Source organism: Periplaneta americana, chromosome 14 (genome assembly GCF_040183065.1).
Source record: "Periplaneta americana isolate PAMFEO1 chromosome 14, P.americana_PAMFEO1_priV1, whole genome shotgun sequence".
In the NCBI taxonomy this organism is placed as follows: domain Eukaryota; kingdom Metazoa; phylum Arthropoda; class Insecta; order Blattodea; family Blattidae; genus Periplaneta; species Periplaneta americana.
This window is the reverse complement of record NC_091130.1, coordinates 53,903,716-53,928,702: the sequence shown is the minus strand read 5'-3', so window position 1 is coordinate 53,928,702 and position 24,987 is coordinate 53,903,716. Positions and strand designations below refer to the sequence as shown.

Below are 24,987 nucleotides of genomic sequence, written 5' to 3'. Positions count from 1 at the left end.
CATAATCGCGAGTTCGGATTCAACTTAGGTAATATGGATATTTGGATACGACACCCCGTATTATTTTATACGAAAGCCGGGTATCAGCTAACCATATCCCTTGGAAGTAATTCTTCATTGTCCTTTCCAAAGTACAGAAACTCTCTGGACATACAAATATTGGGCCTCCTCATTCTTGTTTGGACGAAAGGATTGTCATATGGATCAGTGGTGATTCTAGAAAAAATAATATGAGCGAGCCGCGTTCTAGGAAAAGTCTCTAGAAAAATATTAACACTGTGAACAGACCGTGCTCTTACTAAAAGCAATCTTACATCTTCAACTGTTTATTCTGTAAAACCAAACGTTCTATAGAAAGCGCCCAGAAAAAAAAATCTTTTGAACGGACCGCGCTCTTACTGGAAGCAATCTTACATCTTCAACTGTTTATTCTGTAAAATCAAACGTTCTATAGAAAGCGCCCAGAAAAAAAAAAATCTTTTGAACGGACCGCGCTCTTACTGGAAGCAATCTTACATCTTCAACTGTTTATTCTGTAAAATCAAACGTTCTATAGAAAGCGCCCAGAAAAAAAAATCTTTTGAACGGACCGCGCTCTTACTGGAAGCAATCTTACATCTTCAACTGTTTATTCTGTAAAATCAAACGTTCTATAGAAAGCGCCCAGAAAAAAAAAATCTTTTGAACGGACAGCGCTCTTACTGGAAGCAATCTTACATCTTAACTGTTTATTCTGTAAAATCAAACGTTCTATAGAAAGCGCCCAGAAAAAAAAAATCTTTTGAACGGACCGCGCTCTTACTGGAAGCAATCTTACATCTTCAACTGTTTATTCTGTAAAATCAAACGTTCTATAGAAAGCGCCCAGAAAAAAAAAAATCTTTTGAACGGACCGCACTCTTACTGGAAGCAATCTTACATCTTCAACTGTTTATTCTGTAAAATCAAACGTTCTATAGAAAGCGCCCAGAAAAAAAAAATCTTTTGAACGGACCGCGCTCTTACTGGAAGCAATCTTACATCTTCAACTGTTTATTCTGTAAAATCAAACGTTCTATAGAAAGCGCCCAGAAAAAAAAAATCTTTTGAACGGACCGTGCTCTTACTGGAAGCAATCTTACATCTTCAACTGTTTATTCTGTAAAATCAAACTTTCTATAGAAAGCGCCCAGAAAAAAAATCTTTTGAACGGACCGCGCTCTTACTGGAAGCAATCTTACATCTTCAACTGTTTTTTCTGTAAAATCAAACGTTCTATAGAAAGCGCCCAGAAAAAAAAATATTTTGAACGGACCGCGCTCTTACTGGAAGCAATCTTACACCTTCAACCGCTTATCCTGTAAAACCAAACGTCTTAAGAAAAATTCGCAGAAAAAAATGCTATGCACGCACTGCGCTCTTAATAAAAGAAAACTTGTACCTTCAACTGCTTGTTCTGTAAAATGAAACGTCCTAAGAAAAAACTAATAGGAAAAAAAATGTTATGAACGGACCGCGCTCTTCTTAGAAGCAAACTTGTACCTTCAACTGTTTGTTTTGTTAAATGAAACGTCCTAAGAAAAAACTAACAGAAAAAAAATTATAAACGGACCGCGTTGTTACTAGAAGCAATCTGACACCTTCAACAGCTTATTCTGAAAAACCAAACGTTCTCAGAAAAATTCGCAGAAAAACGTTATGAACTAAAAGCAAACGTGTACATTCTGTTAAATGAAACGTTCTAAGAAAAAACTAACAGGAAAAAAATTCATGAACGGGCCACACTCTTAGGGTTATACTACACGAACGTTAAAAATGTTGCGTTGACAGGCGTTGGTAACGTGTGAAAAATGTGTAAACTACACGTTGCGTAGTTGCGTTGACAGGCGTTGGTAACGCATGAAAAATGTATAAACTACACGTTGCGTTAGGGACGCTGTGTTTGGTTTCAGAACTGCAATGGATGCTATGCAAGTTGCGTATGTAGCTGCTATGTGTTAAGTCTGTCTCAAAAAAAAAAAAAAAAAAAAAAAAAGAGGAAAAGGAGATGGCGAATTCATCCCGCAAACATTAAGAGACTTTCGACAGGAAAGTTTTATACTGTACTGCATTTGAAAATCACCGACAGTATTCCGATAAGGTTTTTCTCTATTACAAAATGTCAATAAAAATTTTGATGATCTTTTGAATTTAATTTCTCATAAAATTAGGAAAACTGATACTGTAATGAGGAAATCAATTCATCCTGTCGAAAAGTTGGTTGTAACATTAAGATAAGTAATAAAATTTGCCTTAATTTGTAATTATTATATTTTTATTTTATGCATAATATGTTGAAAATTAAGAACATTACAAGCTGCGGAAATCAGTACTGACTGAAATTAATGAACTCAGAATCATTTGAATCATCAGCAATAACACTCAACGGCGACATATCTGACAATTGGGACATTCTTAATGTTGCCCGTTGCACGACAAGCAGGTTTCTGAACACTTCAGAAACATTGAAACGGGCTTCAATTGCAAGCTCTGGAGGTAAATTGTCCAAAATGTTATGTTTTATTTAACGACGCTCGCAACTGCAGAGGTTATATCAGCGTCGCCGAATGTGCCGGAATTTTGTCCCGCAGGAGTTCTTTTACATGCCAGTAAATCTACTGACATGAGCCTGTCGCATTTAAGCACACTTAAATGCCATCCACCTGGCCCGGGATCGAACCCGCAACCTCGAGCATAGAAGGCCAGCGCTATACCAACTCGCCAACCAGGTCGACTAAATTGTCCATGATTTTGATAAATGATAATAGGAAAGCTTTGTTTCCATCCTTGTCATTCTCTCTGTCTTGTCTTTGTATGCCCACGCTCTCAGATAATATGTTTGTAAAATCCCTTGTTGCAGTTACCAGAATATTTTCAGATTTTTCTTTTCTTCCTGTCCCTGTCGAGCAAAGAGATGGTCCCGATTTTGTTTGGGTATCGTTTACATTACTCTCATGACCCGAAGTAGCCTGAGAAATAATACCATCCGGTATGTCTTCTTGTTTAGGTGGAGGTATATACGAAATGGTTTCATTCTCACCAAGAGTAGGTAGTAAAAACTGCATTTGCTTGACAATATCCAGTCTGTTGTTGACGTTGCGTTGGTGACGCACATGTAGTATGAATACGTTTGCAAAAGATGGCGTTGCCAACGCAGACCTCTGCGTTGAAACTTCTCAACGTCGAAGCAACGCAACCAAACGCAGCATTTTTAACGCTTGTGTAGTATAGTCATGCAATTATACAAGCGATCATATTACCAAAAACTAAGTTCCTATAAAAGAACGTTGTCAACGCAACGTTTTTAACGTTCGTGTAGTATAGCCCTTAAGCCTACTGAAAGCAATCTTACACCTTCAACTGCTTGTTCTGTAAAATCATACGTTTTAAGAGAAATGCCACCTATTATTTAATAATCAAGTCATATCTTTCACAACGTATATTCTCTGCTAAATATGAATCTGCTCATTCAAAATCAAATTTTGTTCAATCTGGAGTACCTCAGGGTAGTATTTTGGGACCGTTGATTTATACTCTATATACATCAGATTTTCCATCTCAAGATCAGTTAGCAATAGCCCATTTTACTGATGTTGTTACCTTTAGTAAAGGTACTAGTGAATCAGCAGCAGAACTGAACATTTTTTGTGAAAAAATTTCCACATGATGTAAACAATGGCGAATAATTATGAATCCTAAAAAATCACATTTAGTCAGATTTATTTATAAGAGGAACACTGCCAATTATCCAATAACACTATGTGATTCAGTATAACCAACGGCTCAAATATCTTGGATTAATCTTAGATAGCACACTTACTTGGCATAACCACATATTATCAGATATTTCTAAAAGAATTAGTCTCCATTGCCTCTACACTACAAGAGACTTATTTGCATTTCAATTGTGCGCCCTGTGTGGCAATATGGATATTCAATTTGGAGATCACAGTCTTTTGTTAATTATTATATAATTGCAATGCAGCTTGGGGGTACAAATATATTTTGGGGGGTACACTAGCAAGAAAGATTGAATACCACTGAATTAGAGGTTACTAGCTACAGTTCGTTAATATATATTCGATAAGTTGAAATACTGACATATCCAAGTGAACACTCTGTAGTTTCTGAAGGACGATAAATAATATTATTTCCAACGGGATGAAATAGCGATGACACCAGGGTTACGATAAATAACCTAATATCAATAAAAGTCTTAACAATGAAATTACTACATCGATTTATTTTTTAGAAATTAGCGTCTCTACGCCATTCTGAACAAGTTAATAGATAACTTGTGTGTTTCAATTCAACAGTGGAGTGTAAACGTGACAGCAGATTTAGCCTGAGAGGTCTGAATGACGGGGTTATCTGCCGATGTCAATAAAAATGAAAGACTACTATGATTCCATAATTTTTACAGACGAGATGTCGTGTTTTCATTCATTCATTTCTTGTAGTTGGTATAATATATCCCTAACAATTCAATTTCAAGACATCGAATTGATGTGGGAAATTATGCAAATGCCAGCTGACATATGTACACGTATTTTCAGATAGGCTGTCTCCTTCACTCTGCGTTACCCACTACCCCACTTCTTTCCGCATGGAAGTCAGACTGAAGGGGGCCACGTGGCGGTCGGGAAACCGTATGAGAGCTAGAGTGGTCCTTATTAACATAAAGGCTGAATTCTTGGACATTGTACAACAGGTATAACCACTGCAGTAACAAATCTGTACAACAATTTCATAACTTCGGTAATAGTTATATAACAAAAAGCAAATCTCGGTATCTCAAGGTCAACGTCTAGCACATCTGATACGCGAATGTCACAAATTCCACTGCGTCATTGAAAAACCTGAAATAATTACGTCACAGACGACTACAGTTTACATAGTAGTATCACAGTCTAGTATATACAGCAGTGGTGACCAAAATTCGAACTGCAGTGATTACATACGACAGTCAGCCTATGAAGTAAGGAGACGGAGGATAGGTACTTGGCATGAAAACTACAACCAGTGGTGGTTCCTGTACTAACATCTTGATCAATCCCGCGGATAAAAATCTCAAGCTTTGCTGTATCAGTAATGTCACTGCTGTCATCAAGAGCCAGTGAATAATATACTATTTTTCTTGCTTCTTTTTTTAACCTTCCTCTTGAATATAATCAGGACTTTTCTAAATTCTTCTCTCGATACTTGGTCGAGAAGTTCGTAATTTTTCAAAATTAAAAACTTCTTATGGACAAGTTATGTAAGCTATTTCAATCATTACATTCTTTTGAGAAATTCTATTCTATTAAAAGGCTAGAGCACGAGATATTCAAACCCCATTAGGTAGCTAACTTCCTTGCATTTATCTCATCTTTCTCTTCCCCGTTATGATTTAAGACATGTTAATTCCTGGCGTTTAACAGTTCGTTAGCACATAATATTGAATCAGTTTTTCTACAATATTATTATTAAATGAATAACTAATAAATAGTTACCCTCATCTAAAGATTAAGAAGATTAAAATTGAGACAAAACTGAATAATTTTATCCTTCTAAGGAGAAAGTCTAAAAATATCAATATTCATGCACGTACAGAAGAATTATAGGAACACGTACTTAGTGGTCAGTAATAATAATAATAATAATAATAATAATAATAATAATAATAATAATACATTATTCAGCGTGGCAATAAATGTTTCTATATATTCCTAATTGAACCGTTCAGCAAAGTAAACATATTACATTTTCTCCGAAAGAACAACAAAAAAGTTCTCCTTTTCATTCTTTACGAAATCACCTCAGTTTGTAGAGCGACATGATACCGCCACTGCTTGCCTTCAGTACGTCAATGAAACACACAGCGATGTACAGAAAACTCCTCATACCCGTTTGAATATCTGTGATTACACGATGTAATCACGACACCCACTTTAGTCACCGCTGATATACAGTCACGAAGCTTGAGTTGTGAGGGTACTAGGAACAATAGACTGTGCCGGTACTATTTCGCATTGTCTGTAATGAGGCGATAGTAGCGATCCTAGTGGTTAACAACTATCTATGGATGCATATGTACTACGTATTGAGCTTCACGACTGTATATACTAGACAGTGGTAGTATTTTACTTAATGACACTTTCTATTGTAAATTTTATTCTGTGTCGAAATTCAAGTGGGCGAGAAATTGAAGATACATTTTTTCTGAAACCCCTTATCAGGATCTACCGCTGTGGAGTAACGGTTAGCATGTCTGACCGTAAAACGAGCGGACCCGGGTCAAAATCCTGGTTGGGACAAGTTACTTGGTTGAGATTTTCTGGGGTTTTCCCTCAGCCCATTAAGAGCAAATGCTGGGTAACTTTCGGCGCTGGATCTTGAACTCATTTAGCTGGCATTGTCACTTTCATTTCACTCAAACGCTAGATAACCATGGCAGTTGATAAAGCACCGTAAAATAAAAACCTCTATCACAGACAAGGTTATTTTATGTGTCTATCTACAATGCAGGACCCATAAATTTACTTCCCTTCCGGAGGGATTCAAGCAAAACATTTTATCACATTTTAAAATCCACCTGCAGGGTTGTCGGCGAACCTCAGTTCCTATGACTAGCATGGTAATCACTAAATCACCGAGGTGGGCTGGAGTTTGTTGAATCATGAGTATATTCTGATAGAGATTTTCAATAACAGACAGTATAAGTAAAAAATCAATTAAGATGCAATTAATCGTTTCAAAATGTATAATTTAAATCGTAAAATTCATGAGTCCATCGCTTTATGTCAAGCGTTAGCGTCTTTTAGCTACAAATCCAGTGGACCAGAGTTCGATTACCGACAGAGAAATGGAGATTTATTTTTCTTTCATAGGGCTGAAAATACAATACTCGTTATAAGATGTTAGACTTTGGCAACTCAAAATTAAAAATTGAGCACTTTAAAAATCTAATTAACATTTTGTTGTATTTTCAATGTTATAATTTAGCATTCTGTAGCGTTTTGGGATGGAAGATTTTTTTATGGAAAGTTTGATGGTGGTAATTCATTGTCATCAATGTGCCAACAGGTGCATTTTCAAGATTTTCAGTTAAAATTATTGAAAATAATGAATAAATTAAAGGAACATACAAAATTACAATGACATTTTGAACATTAATTACGACAAAGTGAAGAGAAGAGAATAGAAGCATTTGAAATGTGGATATGGAGAAGAGTGGAACATGTTAAGTGGACAGACAGAGTAAGAAATGAAGCTGTGTTGGAAAGAGTAGGTAAGAAAAAATGATGCTGAAACTGATCAGAAAGAGGAAAAGGAATTGGCTGGGTCACTGGTTGAGAAGAAACTGCCTACTAAAGGATGCATTGGAAGGAATGGTGAACGGAGAAGAGTTCGGGGCAGAAGAAGATATCAGATGATAGACGACATTAAGATATATGGAACATACGAGGAAACAAAAAGGCAGAAAATAGGAAAGATTGGAGAAAGCTGGGTTTGCAGTGAAAGACGTGCCCTCGGGCACAACACTAAATGAAATGAAATGACTTAGTATTTTCCGGAAGAACTAAACGCTTTTGTCATACATTTCTCCTAGCTGCTGCGCCGCTTCAGTCAATCGGTTGTCGTGGTGGTGTTCACATTGTGAATTATTATTTTATTTTCTGAGTTGAAATAGATTCTAAACGTCATGAATCCGGAAGTGCATATACTCGTAGCCTATGATACTGTATATAATTATATTTTATTTAATATCGGTAGTTTCAATTCTGTTTGTGATTCTTCAAGCAGGTTTTGAAAAAAAAAAATGCAAAACTTAACATAAATTGGTAGGGACGGCTTCGCCATTGCTTCATTCAGCGGTAACAGACAACATACCATGCTCTAGAAGGAGGATCCTAGGGTACCAAATTTGGTATAGATTATGTCCAAAATATGCGCTTCATACTACTTCCTGGTACAAATTGCGCAGCAGTGATCACGATGTAGCTACCGGCGTAGCTCGGTCGGCTGAGGCGTTTGCCTGCCGATCCGAAGTTGCGCTCGGGCGTGGATTCGATTCCCGCTTGGGCTGATTAGGCTATCTAGTTGGGTTTTTTCCGAGGTTTCCCCAACCGTATGGCTAATGTCAGGTAATTTATGGCGAATCCTCGGCCTCATCTCGCTCTCACCAATCCCATCGACGCTAAATAACCTCGTGCTTGATACAGCGTCGTTGAACATTCAATTAGAAAAGAAACACGATATAGCGCACAGCAACGTGTATATTTCGCCCTTTGACTCCTTTCAAGGGTAGAATTTGACAGCTTCTGGGCTTGGACTATCCTGTTAAGTGATAAAACACATTTTTCATGTCTGTTGGGGCGAAAATAAAAACTAAAAATATCCGAATTTGGGTATATGTACATCCAAACGATATTAATGAAGTTCCTCTGCATAGTGAACGAACGAGTCGCTGTTTGGTGCGGCTTCACGGTTAGTTTCATTTGGTCGCTTTTCTTGCCCAAGGGACAAGAATGTGTAAGAATGACAGAGGAACATTAGTGCCAATTGCTACGTGTTATCTCAGTTCTGCATAAAAAATGGTTTGGGCCCAACTGTTTTAAACGTTCTTTAATGCAGTTTTCCGTTCATCATTTCTGTTCCGCATACCCTCCAAATGTTCACATAAAGTTTCATGTTCCCCTATCAATAGTTTTCCGTCCAGAGCTGGTTAAGTAAGCACAGTTGAATTACAACCACCTTGTCTAATAAACTTGGGTTACATAACACTTAAAATTTCCGAGGGGGGGAGGGAGGGAATGGAACTCTTAAGAAAAGTAACTGTGAGAGTTTACACCACAGTTTTTACCTACTGACTGGGAATGACGTATAAATAAAAGTTATTATCAAGGCAGGGCATGCATAAGGTTGTTATAATATGAAATTATAATCGTGACACGGTTATAAATCTACGTCGAAAGGATTACGCAACTTACGTCATCACTAGTTGAAGTTTTTAACTTTAAAGTTCGCCGGTAGATGCCTCTAATGAACCGAGAACAAAAGTAATCAATATGACGATAGTTTGTAAGTGAATGTGAATGTACTTTTGAAGCAGGTGCAGCATAGCCTAGGTTTCTACATTAGACTGAAGACATGTCATTCATGTATGTTCTCAAAAAGAATATATCGGCCTACATAGGTGCTTACATTAGAACAGTACACAACTATCGCCAGCATAGGCTTCATATTTTTTCTCGGGGATATGACTCTGTATTTGCTAGCTTTCTCAGAGTTCTTTTTATAGTTTCACATTTTAAAACCTTACACAATATACAAATGACAATAATATCATTAGCCTTGCCTCAGTTAACAAAATCTTTATTTAGTATTGTTATTTCCTCTTTATTCGCAGTAGTCTACAATGACGGACGTAAGCTCCTAGAAATTTGTGATAGGCCTATTGATAATCGGGAGATGAAAGTAATGTCCAAACTCCTAGAATATTATTGTGTAACCTCCTACAAAGTGTGCTCTCGTACGAGACTGAGTAACAAATTCGCCATAAGTCACACAAATGTGTGCAAGTTTGTAGAAGTTCTTGGTATGATGCAAGTTGACATCTACAGGGTGTTCCATAATTCCTATTACAAACTTCTAGGGGTTGTAGAGGGGACTAAGTAGATAAAGTTATGATTGGGAACCCATGTCCGGAAATATATTGTTTCGATGCAAAACAAATTTGAAGATCGAATCGATTTCACATCTCCCACATCACTAGAGAAAATGAGCTCTTGCCAGTGTGCACTACAAGAGTGGTTCCACGTGGCGACCCTATGTTCGTTGCACAAAGTGTACTTCCGAAGCATGTTTTCATACACACGCAGCATGAAACCTGGTGTGTGCTGAATACTTTCTGCTGCCGCCAGAACTCGTGCAAGAAGATCTTCCTCTAAATCTACAGGGGTCTCATAAACAAGGTTCTTCATGTGGCCCCAAAGGAAAAAGTCGAGAGTTAAATCTGGCGACCGTGGTGGCCAAGGAGTTGGACAGAAGACATGATATCAGGGGACTGCAGAAGTCGCCCTCAGTCCATTTTGTTTGCGTACCGTGAAGCGGGAGATTTTAAATCGAATCAATCTTCAAACTTATTCTTCATCGAAACGATACATTTCCGGACATGGGTTCCTAATCAAAACTTTATCTACTTAGTCCCCTCTACAATCCCTACAAGTTTGTAATAGGAATTATGAAACACACTCTATAGGCTATCAAATCAAAATAAGGAGTTCCAGCAATTGTGCATCTACTAAGCGGCCATGTCTTTTAAAAAGAAATAGGTCTATGATATGAGTGCGAAAGAGTTTAACAAGTTCCAGGAAGACCAGCTTACAGATTTCTTCTATGTGAAAATAATTTCATATCTTACCTAATAAAGAAAAATGTAAATTGTATTTTCATGTGTGTTTACTATTCCTGTAACGTTTTTATAACAGAAACAAACACAAAAGTTTTTACCATACCGTGACTTACACTAATTTGTACTACTGTTGTTAAACATGTTTTAGTATTGATCTAATGACACATTTTTGATAACAGAAACAAGCACAACATTTTCAATCACACCAACGACTTAATAAGGTGTTTTTACTGTTGTTTCAATCAAGCACCTAGGTATATTTTCTTCAATGTACACTTGGTCAAAATGAAACTGGCCGGCCTCTTGAGCAGTTAAAATTTTCTAAGTCCCTTCGGGTGAGCGCGCAGTTCACTACCGTAAACCTCCGTGCGCCGCTTTAGTTAACTCCATAATACAAGGCGCCAATTTGGGCTACCTCCACAGCATGCTTCTAATCCCCGTAGTGAATTTTTTGTTTTGTCTTTTCTTTTAATTTTTACAACTCGTTTCAGTGTAATGTAGTCAAATAATTTTGTTTATGTTACTTCATGTTACTTACAGATAATTACAAAATTGATTAATATTTGTGGTTGTAATTCTAGGAAATCAGGATATATTTGTCATCAGAATTATGGTTTTTCTTCTTGTTCACAATTACTACGTTTAGATCCTGATGATCACGGATTTAGATTAGTATAATAATCATATTCCCTATAGCACAACTTAAAAATTAATTATTGCCAATTATTTAACCGTCAACATATTTACTGAATGTTACTTAGGCAATAGAGTGCAAAGCAGCAGGGATTAATATTTTAATATGAAAGCCCCTAATTGTCGTCTTTAGTGTTACTTCCACCTAGCGTCAAAAGGTTCTATTAATACGAAAAAAATAATAAAGCGCAAAGTATTCTACGGATAAAAAAAAAACGACGAAAACCTGTTATATTTTCACTGATGCATTTAAAAGGAAAAAATAAATAAATAAAAAAAAGTTTAGTAGCTCCTCGAAGATTTGAACTTGTAACCTCACAAACACTTACAAGCAAACATTTTGGTGAGGGCAGATAAAAAAAAAAAGTTTCTTTTTTTCTATCACCATGTTAATAATGTCAAAAGAAGTGCTTATACAAATTTTGGCCATTCGACCGCAATTACGAGGGCCGTAAAAAATAAGTTCGCCAGGGACCGTTAACAGAAAAAAACACAATTTCATTGGACAAATTTATTAGAACAGACATAGCAATTGTTGAGCTATTTTTCATACATTTTCCATCGGAAATGAGACATTTCTCATATCATGGAATCGACATAGAGAGGTGCAGACGCAGTAAAACGCTGGTTCCGATCTGAGGCGGCCGACTTCTACGACACAAAAATTGATCCCATGGTATGACAAATCTGTCAATTCCAGTGGGGGATGTTGACAAATAGCGCAACAATTTCTGTATCTGTTTCAATAAATATTTCAATTCAACTGTGCGTTTTTCTATAAACGGCCCCAAGGAAAATTACTTTCCGGACGGCCTCGTAATTGCGATCGATTGGCCAAAATTTGTATAAGCATTTCTTTTGACATTATTAACATGGTGGTAGAAAAAAATTGTACTTTTTTACTTACCCCCATCAGAACGTTTGCTTGTTAGCTAACGCTCTACCACTACGCTAAGAGTAGCCTACTACTGCACTAAGAACGGCATTGTAACGAGCAACGGTCATACTACACTTGGGAACCTGTTATATTAGTGTTTGTGTTACATTACTCACTGTTTAAACACTCTGAACGATCTGTTTGTTTTAAAGCGCGTATATGAATTATTTTCTCGGAAGATTTTAGTGATTAATGGTTGTATTCCCCATTATAACTACTAGAAGAATATACGCAATCTTTTCAAAAAAGTCTGGCTGTCCCGAGCGCTCACGGAAATACCCGATTCGAACTTAGTCTCTCGCCAGCCAGTTTCATTTTGAACAAGTGTACAACCCACAGTTGTTACTGACTGTCCAAGTCTTATCAAATTGGGAATGAAGCTTTTATGCTTCGAATGTTATTCTGTACTGTCTGAAATAGAAGTTTTGTGCCGTTCTTATAAGCTTGGATGAGAAAAAAAAATAGGTAAACAGGATTCAATTCTTCAAAGGAGACAACGAATGCTGAGATTGTGGCGATGCTCTTGGTGATCATTATAACGAATGTGATGAGAGCGACGAAGACGATAACAATCCGCAAAGCAGATGCTGAACTTCTCAACACTTTTGAGATTACATTATCATAAAATTAGTCGACTGAAAGCCAAGTTCGGCAACCATTCTTCTTCATTAGTCAGAATTGCTTTAAAAGTAATTAATCAATTAAAGCGAAAGCATTATAATTGGATGATGTATTTATTACAGCGAACCAGATAAAACTTCTACTGCAAGCAAGGCCGAAAGTGAAAACCGTATTCAATCTACAATTCCAATATCTTTACATGACAGGAAAGCTCAACAGAGAGTTCACGTCTAGCTTTTTGTACGTACAATCTGCGTGCCTTTTAACTTTTCTACATTCCATAATTTACTCGACATATTAACAACTTCTTTTTTATCATACTGGCATTAAAAATACTGTAACAGAACAAAAACTGCAAGCCCCAAACTTGAAAGGGTAACGACATTGAACAACTGTCCTTGTTCGTTTCAGGAAGAAGAGGGCAGAAATCCTACCTGCCTTGGGGCAGCTTCTTCAGAAAGCCGATAAAATCACTGATGTCTCTAATTATGCACAGCAATCATGGTAAGCAATGGCTGCCATCTAGGTTCACTACGTTAGACATTCTGTATCAATTACCATTCATTATACAGTGTCTATCATTCTTATTCGTACATATCTAATTGAAACGAAAAACACAACATTTTGTACAAAATAATTATACTTATATGCTAATACTAGTATACTGTGCTTTAAAACTATTCCTTAGAACGTTAATTTACATTTTAATCCCTAAATAACAAAAATATTAATAAATACATTACTTTGAAAATAAAATTGTATGTCACATTTCAGTAATGTTGACATATTCGGGAGTCCGTGTCTTAATGGTAACAGCGAGTGCAACATATACGGTGCATTACCCCGTGCTCTAGGGTTTGTTTTCCTTCAGCAGTCAGTTCTGTTCAAAATGGGTAAGTCGAAGGTATTAAATGCCGAGGCAAAGGAGACGATAGTTAGACTGACTCTTAAAGGTTATTCTTTAAGGAAAATAAGCAATGTTGTAAATAGAAGACATTCCATGGTACAATACCTACCGTGGATCTACTGAAAATCAGAAGAGGAAACAAAAAGAAAAAAAATACTAAATGAGAGGGAAGAACGTTTTATCATAAGACGGATATAATCAAACCCATGGTTAAATGTGCTGAAACTATGTCCTCTCATGAGAAAAAGCACAAGGAAGACTTAGTGAATCAACGGTACGGCGTCTCGTATATGAATAGTCATGGTAGAAGGATAAGAAAGAGGCCCTTTATAAGTAGGAAAAATCGAGTTTTAAGAATTAAATTTTCTAAAGCTCGTGTAAATAAGGAGCAAGAATTGTGGGACAGTATTATTTGGTCGGAAGAGACCAAGATTAATCTTTTCGGATCCGATGGTGCCCATAGTGTGTGGAGAAAGAAGAATAGGGCGGACAAAGTGGATAACACTCTTCCCACTGTAGAACATGGAGGTGGTTCCATAATGATTTGGGGCTATAAGTTCTCGACAGGCTTGGGTAACATCGACTTCATTGATGGAATTATAAATAAAATGATCTATAACAACATCTTGAAAAACAATGTCAAGGAAAGTGTAATATAAATGGGTTTTCCGTCTGTCTATATTTCAAAAATCTATAGGCGGCATCTGTCTGCAGGAGCTGCACATATCCAGCGAAGCCGCAGGGGCTTCAATGCGGACTGCGTGCGACCAGGGGTAGTATAGCTCCCTCGGATATATGGCGCCTTGGTGAGTCGTGGAATCGATTGCGGCATCATGTTCTGATTGAGGATGCAACAGAATCAGGCTCATGAATTTGCAACCAGATGTCATCGATTTGAGGAGGCCGCAGAACAACATCACAGGCAGACTGAGGATCAGGTCTCCAGTCAGAACTGGATGCTGTGGCTGAATCGATACGATCGCAGCATGCAGTGAATCATGGGACTGAAGAGCGATCCTAATGGACTTCAACAATCACTCTAGCATAAGGAGGTTGCACAATAAGCCTAAGGCTCCGGTGCTTGCCTGCGGGCCCTCCTCCTCCGAAAAAGAGACACCTAATAATACTGACAACGCACAAATACCTACGATCTAAGGAAGATTCCATCCCACACTGTGGTTTCCACGCAGCGTCAAAACTGCGCCCTAATTAGTATATACGAGTACCATACACCACAGCAGGACAACATAAGCTCTCAATCTGACTGAACTTGAAATGACAAGCAATTAAACATTAATTTTGGAATACATGGTTACTACTGACACTGTGTCTTTTCTGGCTGAAACGTAAGATGATTTCAATACGATTCGCTACACTTGATAACTTATCTCGACAGAATGGAGAGTAATTGAGATTAAATCATTGTCACTTATGAACAACATTGATTGATAATTTGAATATCTCATTTACTGCTCTCCAATTCAGTACCACATTTATTTCCTTAAACTACCAAATTTTTTTTTATTATTATTAAAATGGCCCAGTCAGATCCATCTATGTAATTCTGAATATAACATTTTTTAATTGTTTTGTTTAACGACGTTCGCAACTGCCGAGGTTATATCAGCGTCGCCAGTGTGCCGGAAGTTTGTCCCGCAGGAGTTCGTTTATATCACAGTAAATCTACTGACATTAGCTTGTCGCATTTAAGCACAATTAAATGCCATCGACCTGGGCGGGATCGAACCCGCAACCTGAGCACAGAGGGCCAGAACTCTACCAACTAGCCACGAATCGAACATTGTCCTTTATTATAATTTCTCATGATTGATATAATTTTTACGTCTTCTGTAGATTACCGGATCTGTAACACGTCATTGTGGCACTAAAATTTCGCTCAAATGAACACGCTATACTTTTTTTTTTTTACTAATAGCTGGCACTTGATTTACGTCATTCACCGAAGCGTTCCCATCTAGTAGGAGACGCGCCGAACTTCTAGTTCTTTCAGCCGCCATGAAGGCGTTGTCTTTCATGCACCATAGGAGGCGTATGATGGTGGACTGATGATGATTAATGGAGCAATGGTGAAATTCCGGTAGAAAAAAGGGAGTACCCCACGAAAACCTACCGCTAAACACCGTCTTTGTCCACCACAAATTTCAGTTGGACATGCCGGGATTGGAACCCGGGTTACCAGCGTGAAAATTCAACGCTCTGACCGTTCGGCTAAACGGTGTGCCCCCAATCGCTATTCGTAGCCGCGCTCAACATACGTTTGACACATTTCGTTTTTCCGTCGAGGTTTCACTTAATCGCGGTTTTAGATTTTATGGCGCTGGAAATACCTTGCTGACAGAACTGGCAGTTGACAATCCGTAAGGCATTGCTGAGGATTTGTGGAACATGCCTACCGACATCAGCAGTCCTCATTAACGTGAACCACCCACTGAACCAGTGAGGGAGAAAGTAGAAAGTGAAGTTAAAAGGCACACGAGACCGAGTCCTTGCGAGGGCCCTTGGAATTCATCTTAACCTTTTTGTGAGCTCCTAACCTAAAGGCCACTTGTCTCACTTAAGAAACTAAGTAAATTTTGCAAGGTAAAAGCTGAGAAAGTCCATTCAACTAGAAAGAACATTAAATAGCAGAGCAGTAAATCGCGATGCAAGAATACCCGCAATAACATGGACAGCTACTACAGGTTGCATTTAACTCCAGCGCCTGTCCAGTCGACCAGTCGGGGGATTTTAGCATCACAGCCAAATAGAAGTCAATCCCTGACGCTTTTTGCCGGAGATTAAGAAGTGCCGCTAATGTCAAGATTCCATTCCTAATAAATAGACAGACAAATAAATAAATAAATAAATAAATAAATAATTGAACGACGAAATCTAGAAATCCGAAATGTAGGCCTAGCCTATATTGATGGGTAACAGGTCCATGGCCCATTTCTTTCAGGGCTCATTCCAGCGTAACTTATGAAAACAACGGGAAAACCACATGTCATATAAACATGGGTCCTATTCTCAATATTTACAGTGTTACGTTTCGTTATTGGAACGCATTGCTGTGAACGCGTGCTCTTGGTCAGCGTGCAGTCAGCAGCCAGCGCGAGCGCTACGGGAATCAAAGATGCAGTTACGTAGCGCGACGAGTGCCGTTCACAAGCGTGCGGCCAAGTGTGCTCAAGCGGACGGGGACATTTTGTAAAATGTGTTGCAAACTCTCCAAGACTGTAAATTAGGATGCAAAATTGAACTGCAAATAATTAAGTCGGTGGAAGTGGTGTGATTTGTATTAATTGTTGTGATAAGAGCATAGGAATAATGTAATTTTCTAGTTAAAAATAGAAAACGATGTCTGTATGAAGAAACTAAGGAGTTCACAGCACATTTTTAGCTTCATAATACTTGCTAATTAAAGAAATGATACTTCTGAATGGTTGATTCTCTATTTGTGTTACAGTATTCTTTTACCTTCAAACTAAAGAAAAAAAAGTATTTTACAGATAACTTTAAATTAGTCTAACTCTGAAAATATTGAGAATAGGAACTATGTTTATATGATATTTTTTGCTCGAAATGTCTTCAGAAATACGCTCCGTGAAGAACGGTAATTCCTCGTGAATCGCCCTGTATATAAGAAGTAGCACTACTACTTTATAGTGCATATACTTACGATCCCTACGTCATTAACTGTGACCAATATTTTTCTATAATGAACAGTCGTTATTCAAGTTTAGATATGTGTAGGAGTTACGGACAGTCACGCAAATACTCAGTACAGTCTTTTTAAGCTGGAGCGTGACGTAACTCGTACAAAACGAGAAAACTGCTTCACAAAACAGCTGACATTCGGGTCGATATAATTATCTCCCAATGTCGCATCGGACTCTTGAGTAAGAGAACTGATGAATTGACTTGAAAGGCTTCAGTTAACAGAATCGTAACGTGATGGACCTTGCAAATAGAGACTACAGACTATTTCGAACTATTCCTTCCTGTTACAACTACTGACCTTGTTGCAATACTTCGCAATACCTTCGGTAATATATTGTGTTCTTTTACTTAAGCAAATACCCTTGATTATGTTGATGGTCAAGATTTAGTCCGGAAGAAAATAAAATGACCAAATATTAGTCATGACCTTCATCGTAATTTGTAACAGTGCTGTCCAATAGAAGGACTTATGTTTTGTGACGAGTGATCGAAGAGTTGTTTCTGTACGCGTGTTAGCGTTGAGAAACACCATGTGAAGGTATTAGACCATGGGTGTCCAAACGCCTATAGAACCAGGAGATATTGCACGTCAAGCATGCTCTGCTAAGGTGAATAAATTTTCATATAAAATAGGAAAAACGACCTTAAAGAATATGCGCTGCGGGTTGCTTACGCCAGGGGTTACCTCGTACGAGTTACAATTGGACATCTATGTATTAGACTACGATGAATTATTGTCTGTTTGCTCTCTACGAACCATTTTACGAATAAAATGGCTATCAGCTCTGAACAACCTCTGTAGTTTGAGTTCTTAAGGTATTCATCGACTGTAGAAATGCCAGATTTTTTCAAAATTTGGTAAATAATGTTTTAGCCTCATGTGGAAGCTCATTTCTTCTAGTTTTCAAAAATATATAACTTGTACCCATTATCTCAATAATTTCATAATTATTTAGGCATTTATAATATAAGCGCACTATACTTTCTATACCTTACGCTATCTTCAGTGTATGTTTTCTCCTATTTCACATTTTCCGACATTCATTATCCTTCCGACGAATAAAAAGTACACTTTCAATTGGGCAAAAGTCTTCACTGAGGTACCTAATTGAAGCTTGAACATGTGGCTATGTCGTAAACCAAAATCATTATTTTCAATCGATTATAATTATTTTATTCCATAAATATACTAATATATGTATATATATATATATTTTTTTTTTTCTAAATACTTATATAATGTGGCATATCATTTGAATGATTAAAGATAAATAATTTTGGTCTGTAAAATTTTCATATGTAGGGATCATTTTCGCAAAAGAAGGTTTACTTTGGGTCAATTTCTAATGGAGTTAAGTCGGTCCAAAATTTTATTAATTTTTTCCCAGAAAATTTTCTTTGGGTCCCTAAATTCGATTTTCAAGTGTGAATTATATAAATTGCTTAGTTTACTCCCAAGAACCATGTCACCAAAGTTTGAAAGACTTGAAGGGAAAAATGTGGATTTTTGTCCTAAGAGTCGATCAATACCTTAAATAAAGAAAAAAAAAACATTGTTACTGCTACGATCGCAGCGGTCAATTAATTCCCTACCGGTAAACTTCGTGTTGGATGTATATTTTTTACACGCATCAATACTTGTAACGCCGAGCGGTGTTGTCACGTTTTCGTTGTAAAGATTATCCCTAGTTGCAATTATTTTTATACAGACATCAATACATTGATTCTACCATTACCATCACAGTGAATACATTTTAAGCTATAAGATAACTTTTAATTTTATTACAATTGAAATTAAAATTACTAATCTTTTTCGTCGTCATCAACTCGAGATATGTTATTAATGGACAAAAATTCGCTCCGATATCGCGTATCGAACCCGGGACCTCAACTTCTACGCACTGGGTGCCCTAACCACTAAGCTATGCCGAAGTTCAACCCACGGCATCGGATCGAATCTTTCTCCTTTGGCTCTTTTCCCTTACTTGCCTTACTCCATGTTTGACTTATACAGTATATTGACCTCGACAATGGAATCAGATGGTGTGTTCGGCACCACGATCCAACTGTCATTTTTTGTTACATTCTTCAAGATGGGAAGTAATGTGTAGATCATCCATTAAAAATAAGTTCACTTGATCTGTATAATTTCTAGCATCAAATGGTTCAATAATTAAGTCTTCAATAAATGACAATAATCGTATTCTTCTTACATTCACGGTCAATTAACTGGAAGTCCCGCTCCCGCGTCCAAAAGCGCCATTGCACTTGCTCAAAATGAACTACTATTACTCAACATCGGCCACTTTATACAGAATGTCCCAGAAGATATGTAAAATAGTTCAGGATATTGTAGTTTGATTTGAATTGAATTCATACATTTCACACATCTCGTAACAATTAATTTAATTTGTTTCAAGTGTTTCGTAACAATTGATTTCGTTTCATGGTAATTGATTTCATACATTTTACGCGTTTCGTGACAACTGATTTCATTTGTTGCAAGTGTTTCGTAACAATTTATTTCATACGTTTTACGCGTTTCGTAACAATTTATTTCCTACGTTTTACGCGTTTCGTAACAATTTATTTCCTACGTTTTCCGCGTTTCGTGACAATTAATTTAATACGTTTTACGCGTTTCGTAACAATTTATTTCCTACGTTTTACGCGTTTCGTAACAATTTATTTCCTACGTTTTCCGCGTTTCGTGACAATTTATTTAATACGTTTTACGCGTTTCGTAACAATTTATTTAATACGTTTTTCGCGTTTCGTGACAATTTAGTTAATACGTTTTACGCGTTTCGTAACAATTTATTTCCTACGTTTTACGCGTTTCGTAACAATTTATTTCCTACGTTTTACGCGTTTCGTAACAATTTATTTCCTACGTTTTACGCGTTTCGTGACAATTGATTTCATACGTTTTACGCGTTTCGTAACAATTTATTTCATACGTTTAACGCGTTTCGTGACAATTGATTTCATACGTACGCCTTTCGTCACAATTTAATTCATATTTTATTTTTTACGCGTTTCGTAACTGATTTCGTACGTATTGTCTCATACCAATAATTCATTTAATACGTTTTACGCGTTTCGTAACTGATTTCGTACGTATTGTCTCGTAACAATAATTAATTTAATACTTTTTACGCATTTCGTAACAATTCATTTCGTTTTAAGTGTTTCGTGGCAATTGAATTCTTACCTTTACGCGTTTCGTGAATAGATTAGATTAATTTTGAAAATTAATTCGAATAGAAGTCGAGCAAGACGGTGTCATGGTAAGCACACCTGCCTTGTATTCGGGAGATCCTATGTTCGATTCTAAGGATAACTCCTCTATAGGTGACGTCATCAATCATGAACTTTAAGTTCCACAGTCTGTGGAAAGCTATCTGAGGTAAATAGGGAAAGACCTCGAAACAGTACCTAATGTAACAGCCGCCCTCTGAAGATACTTCATCAGTAGTTTGCCTAAACTATATCTTTAGTGAAAAGAGTTGCTAAAAATCAGTGTCCACGACTACTTTATAGAGATGCTAAGGAACTGAGACAATTCTGCAACTAAACCATCGGCAGCGCAAGAAAGTGTTGCAGTGATACACGTGACTCGAGTATGACCACGAAGTTCCGCTCATTTCTTGCCGATGGTGTGTGTGCATGTGATAATTAATATCGACCAAGTCATCCAGTTCAAGTGCCAAATACTTCCAGGTCAACGTTGAGGACGGTCAGTATTTGTGTCCGTGAACTGTAATAGTTCTGATAAAAATATTGGCACCAGAAGCAAGAACATGTTGGTCTACAATTCAACGTACTTCTGACATGGGTAACATATAAGCCTGTAGCATGCAGAGCTGTTCTGGAAGTGCCATTATGTTGATGAAAAAGAGATTTTGGAATTATTTGTATTACATGGTGGTGTACAGTATTTTGGTGATTCGTGTATTCGTCATCACTACCGCCATGATCACCACCACAAAAAAGTCGTTAAAAATTGAATTGTCTTTACAAATTCAAGCATACTTATCCCAAAAATAATCTTTCGATAATTAGGCGAAAAAAAGTGTTCAGAGAGAATCTAAATTTTACTTTAATTAAATTTCATTTAAAATAAAGTTAATAAATTAATGCCCTTCTTCACTTAAAATAAAGTTAATGAATTAATGCCCTTGACAATGAACGTTTAGTTCCGAAGATGGACGCGAAAGGAAACCATGAAACTGAAGTTACTATTATTTTCAAAATACAATTTTTAACTAATATATAAAGACGAGCTGCGAGCTGTTCCAGAAGAATGCAAAATGTTGATGAAAAAAGAGATTATTTTTTAGAATTATTTGTAATACATGGTAATATATTTTAGTGATTTCGTGCCGTGCATTAGTACGGTAACTTTCTTCGTCATCACTAGGGTTCGGAAGTTGATGAAATATAATCTTTTTTCTGAGACATCACAGACAATGCAGGATGCAATATTAACTCGTTTCATTTTAAGACGAACCAATACAGCCTACTTTTATTTTGCATTTTTAGGTCTGTTATTATCTATTGGTCCTTTTTTTTTAGGAAATTTCCTACTTTTTATTGTATTTTTGCCATTTTCTGCTTTTGAACGGACTTTTTTTTACGTAGCTATATTCGAGAACCTACTACAGATTCTTTACGCAATTCTATTGCATCATACAGGACTTTTCCTTATGGTTTGATCAGCCTTGACTCCTGATCACGTGTGTTACGTGCTTCCCCCAAATCAACGCAACAGAGCAAATACTGCAGCCGCAGTGTCCGCAGTCAGCGGACTTAAAAATGCCGAAAGTAAAGCAACCGGCGATCCTTCAAACCCGAGACTCTACGAATGGCGATTGAACTTTACTGCAATGCTGAATAAGTGGTATGTTTAGGAATTTCAGTTCCTCCTAATATTGAAATGTGCATTGGCGTGATTTCGGAGACATTCAATAACAACACCAATATTATTACTATTATTATTATTATTATTATTATTATTATTATTATTATTATTAAAATAGTGGTGATTTTTTTTTTTTTTTAATTTTAGTGTCATATTTTCAGAAATAAGACCATTTTATAGGTCATTATTCTGTGATTTTTAGGTCATGAACTTCAGAGCTTTAGTCATCACTATCACCATAATCACAATCACAACCAAACTTTAAAAATTAAAGTGTTTTTACAAATTCAACCATCTTATCCAAAAGATAATTCTTCAGCAGGCATAGGAAAGTGTCCAGAGCGACTCTGAATTTCCTTTAAACTTCATTTAAGATAAAGTTAATGGATTAATGCACTTAACAATGAACGTTTAGTTCCGGAGATGGACGCGAAAGGGAAGCATCAGACGACAGTTACTATTATTTTCGAAATACAATTTTGTAGTAAGGTATAGTTTTTTTTTTTTTAAGACACTTTCGCTCGTTCTGTCCTATTTACCGTGGAAATCATGAATCAATACCGGACTAAACATGCATAACAGGACTTTCAGATTATGTAGTCACCATAACGCAGAGTCATCGTTTAAGAATGACTCACAACAATTACAGGAGACAGATACATTTAAACTCCTCTACTGTGAATCGAACCCAGATACACAGGTTATGTAGCTAGATATGTTACCACTTGATCCGCAGTAGAAGAACATACACCATTATCATGATAATCATCATCATCTATATATATAAAACTTGAACTGGTAATGGAAATTACGGGAAAACTGCTGAACGGATTTTAATAAATGATCCCTCATTTTGAAGCTTGGAACCCAAAGTTTTTCAGAAAAATAGTAGTTTTCAGTGAAATGTCAATTTTCCTACATCATTTTCCTATTTTCCAAAATCCATCTTTCGTCAGTTTTGAGAACTAATTAATTGCATTTCAGAATAAAACAAAACAGACACTACAATAGTCTATTACACGAAGGCCATGATCTACAGGATTGCTGACATAGTTACAATTCAGATGGCTCAGATTCTTTCACATCATAATGCCAATATGTCGATCTTCATTTGTGTAATTTTTTGATAACGTAAAAAAATAATTTACACGTCTGATTCTCTGGTCTGTAGTTTTCCGAGTACAGCTGTGTATTGGATATTAAGAACTACAAAACTTAAGAATGTTCGATGACATTACCATTAAAAATGAAATATTATTGTAGTTAATGCAACCCATAATGGTATACTGATGATATGAAAGTGAAACCTTTTAGGGCTTTAAGTAAGTAGACGCAGAGAAAGAATATTTTATATTAGATCTTCGTTTCTATAATATACTGAGTAACGGCTATATATATATATATATATATATATATATATATATATATATATATATGTTACTGAAAACTATAAAACTTACGTAAGGTAACAATATTGTTATTAAAAATGAAATACTTTTATAGTTATTAATCAAATAGTGTGGGTCTTTTTCATACACTTAATGGCAGTGTGATACATATATTTATATGTCTGATTCTGTAATTTTCCTTGGTAGTAATTGAGTCATGCTTCCTATTTTAGTTGCGTCTTTAAACTACATCAAAATTAATTTCATATTTCTATGATTTAATTGAGTAGATTTGTGATCGCTGCCAAGCATATTTTGTTGTAGGGAAAACAGCATGCCATTTCACTTCTTAGTTTGCAGTATTTGCTGCACAAGCCACTAGTTTTGTTTATTTCTAAAGTGATATAGGACTCGGGAAACCTCGTGTTGGTCGAGTTCTGCCGGAGCCTTCGTTGCCGTAATCTGCAGCAATCCACGTGGTTTGCGCGACAGAACACAGCACAAGCTTGGAGTGTATCTGACCACGTGTTTATTTTTAAAAGATGTGATAACACTTTACCGTTCTCACAGAAACGTGACAAACACAACCACGCGATATTGGCTAGGATAACCGAGTCTGGTGGATTGTTACGCAACACTTATTTTACGGTCTGTCGCGTCCCATGGTAACATCCAACGGTAATTAATTGCGTCAGCAGATGTGCATGCATACTTTGCAGTTTTTAGTGCATATGAATACATGAATCCGACACCTATAGTCGCGTCGCTCTCATATCCGGCAGCCAATCACGTTGCAGGTCGGCTACATTTATACTGTTTTCGCTGTAAGAAAAATCCTAATGTAAACACAAGCACGTGGCTGTCATACCCGTGAGTGGCTCACAGTCGAAACACTCACATGACGCAGGAAAATATAGTCCGTCTTTGGAAACTGTCATCTTGTATTATTAGAAAATAGAAAATTGAATTCTAGTTGTTAAATGCAATGAAACATATAACTTCACTCATATGTAAAACGATATGTAAAAGAAAAGCTACTTTCATATTTTGTTATGTATCATGGACGCGGATGAATACCAACAGTAATACCGAGGTAGTCTGTTCTTGTAACAAGCTGGCGTCACTTGAGCTCGTAGTTGTTCACGTAAGCACGTGGTACTGATGTATGGGTTCTGCATCCTCGGTGTGTTTGGTCATTAACAGTAATTATAAAGTAAATGTTTCCTAAGCAAATGAATGCATAGTAATGAGGTTAAGCCTACTTGACGAGTAACAGGAAATGTTTAACATGAAACAGAATGTACAACAGTGGGCGGGAACATGTACTGAGAATCTATGGCGCCAAACAGCGGCCAATGAAGCCTGACTTCAATCACGTGCTAT

General features: G+C 36.8%; 1 protein-coding gene and 1 long non-coding RNA gene across 3 annotated transcripts in view; one reads left to right on the top strand and one right to left on the bottom strand.

Moving 5' to 3' along the window:
• cue (Protein cueball) overlaps positions 1 to 24,987 on the bottom strand; it is a 197,836-nt gene that overhangs the window by 121,136 nt on the left and 51,713 nt on the right. The window lies entirely within an intron of this gene.
• LOC138713286 (uncharacterized) overlaps positions 1 to 24,987 on the top strand; it is a 219,583-nt gene that overhangs the window by 164,606 nt on the left and 29,990 nt on the right. The window contains exon 3 of the long non-coding RNA XR_011335819.1: positions 13,077 to 13,169. This is a non-coding gene — a long non-coding RNA (uncharacterized lncRNA). The remainder of the gene's footprint in view (positions 1 to 13,076; positions 13,170 to 24,987) is intronic.